We start from the raw sequence: 2,573 nt of genomic DNA on the forward strand, positions 1-2,573 counted from the left end.
GATGGGCCGGGGGCTTTCCCGGTCTTCATACTCTTAATTGCTTTATCTACCCTGGTACTATCAACTCGGATAGCTGGTCCCTCTATTGGGTCGACATAAGGCAGGCTCTCTTTCTCCCATTCATTCTCTTTATTAAGCAATCTATCGTAGTGGCATCTCCAGACCTCTTTCTTTGCATCCTCATTTAATGCAAGCGTACCATCATCCATGCGAACACATTTCTCTCCTACAACATCACTATTCTCTCTCCTACACTGTCTTGCAACCCGAAATACCTCGAGTCTTTGGTCCTCACGGCGCAGAACATTGGCAAATCTTTCCTTATCTGCTTCCCCTCTGGCTAATACATTTTTAAGAGAAATGTAAGTTATCTTTTATTGATAATAATCTGTAAATATGAGCAAGGATTAATAAAAAAATAACTTTTATAACTTACTATTTCAGCGAGATACATGAGCTTGATGGGAAGAATAAAGATTTTGGATATTAGGTGGAATAGTAGATAATGACACTCTCATTTCACTATCAAGTATTTTCAAGTTTCCACGTTTCGATGTCTTTAAGTTTAGCATTACTGACAAAGCAGCTTCACAAATGTATGTAGTAGAAAACTGCAAAAGAATTAGTAAAGCTTTTTTAGCTAGGTTTGGGTGCTTCTTTGAAACATGAATCCAAAAGTTCTGTAAATTCCCTTCTTCATAAATCAATAACAGACACCAATCATTCTTGATTTCGGCTAGTTCTTCTTCGGTAAGTGAAAAATCAATCGTTGCAATTGCAAGAAATGGATTTCTGATCCAATCATAGTTTTGGATTTCAATATTTGGAAAATAATGATTAAGTTTTTCTCTAAGCAATGTTAAATGGCCGACAATTAACTAGCTGATCTCACATTTTAGCTCACACAAGTTTTGGAAAACATTTCAAAATTTCCTTCTTTTACTTTGTGTTTCTAAATTGTTATCTCGTCTCTCATAGCACAAATTTTGTCAGCCGATGTTAAGATATTTTCTGCTTTTCCCTGTGTACTTGTGTTAATTTTATTCAAATGTTCAAATATGTCTGAAAGATGTGCCAATTTGGTGTAACAAAGTTCGTCTTGAATCAGACCATGGAATTCATTCTGTTGATTTTCTTCAAAAAGTTTAAGCACCATTTCTCTTAATTCATATACATAACAAAGCACATGACCTTTTGAAAGCCAACAAACCTCTGTGTGTAGTAGAAGCTTCTTGAAATTTGGTCTCATTTCTTCACAAATATGAGTTATTTAGTAAATGCTTCATTATATTTAAAATTAATTGAACCAGTGTTGGCATATTTCAACAGAAATAAGGTAAAAAAAAAAAAGTGTTCCATCCAAAGATAGGAATATTACTGATATGCAAGCATATTTGTGTAGAGATACTTAGTAATGAATGCACTGTTACTTCTCTACTACTGTTATTACAATGACATTTATTGTTCTGAAGTAGTTATTTGCATATACCATCTCCACCTGTTTTCTTAGTGTGTCTCCTTACCCACAAATCTCACACAAATTGTGATATCTGGAGGGGAAGGAGACAATAACAATTGTCTCTCATTTGCCCAGAATGGCAATTTCATCCCAGCCCCTTTTTTATATCTCGTGCAGATACCAATCTGCAGACATTTAAATTGAAGTATTAACTGCATAGTTCTCACTAGTCAGTAGGAAGTTGGGGTTGCAAAGCAGATGATGACTCACTAGCTCTCCTTTCCTAACTAATTTCCTTTAAAATATTTACAGATAGTCATTATACTAGACTAGAGTCTAGTTCAAACACTATTAGTATTACTACTAAAGTTTGGAGACACATCTTTATCTTCCATATCTTATGCTACCCAATTTATGTATTCTTAGTCATGATTGTCTGTCTTTTCACTTCTATAATATTTATTATATGAATATTAAATTACCTGCAGTGTTTGACTGGTACATTATTTTATTGACCCCAGAATGACAAAAGGCAAAACTAATCCCAACAGAATTTGATTTCAGAAAGTAACGCAACCACTTTGTCCTTACTCTCTAATGATTGATAATCAAAAACCTATTCTTAAAATGGTTAGGTTGTTGGCAACATGAAAGTGCCAGCAAATCCTAGAAATAATGAAGGATACATTGTAATTTATACAGACATTTTACATAAACATGAAAAATAAACAATTGTAAAGTAAAAGAAAAAGAAACTTGCTTCAATAATTCATACAAATGCCTAAATTTTTTATCAACCCTCCAATTCACACTAACATGAAAATATTGCTATCATTAAATATGCAGATAAAGGCCTAACACATCTTCATCCAACAATATTAAAAAAAATTCTATATTCTATTGTATTTCAACCACAATTTCAGAAAATAATCCAAAGTTGTAGTTGCGTATTAGGAAGCTTGCTTTGCAATGACATGGTTCCAGGTTTAGTCCCACTGTGTGGCACCTTGGGCAAGTATCTTCTACTATAGCCTTGGGCTGACCAAAAAAGCCTTCTGAGTAGATTTGGCAGACAGAAACTGAAAGAAGCCTGTCATATATATATATATATATA

At 33.7% G+C, this 2,573-nt stretch overlaps 1 protein-coding gene across 3 annotated transcripts in view; it reads left to right on the forward strand.

Annotated features, from left to right (window-relative positions):
* Positions 1 to 2,573, forward strand: part of LOC106874563 (breast cancer anti-estrogen resistance protein 3 homolog) — a 235,446-nt gene that overhangs the window by 216,621 nt on the left and 16,252 nt on the right. The gene's annotated exons all lie outside the window — the stretch shown is intronic.

Source organism: Octopus bimaculoides, chromosome 1, assembly GCF_001194135.2.
Source record: "Octopus bimaculoides isolate UCB-OBI-ISO-001 chromosome 1, ASM119413v2, whole genome shotgun sequence".
Lineage (NCBI taxonomy): Eukaryota > Metazoa > Mollusca > Cephalopoda > Octopoda > Octopodidae > Octopus > Octopus bimaculoides.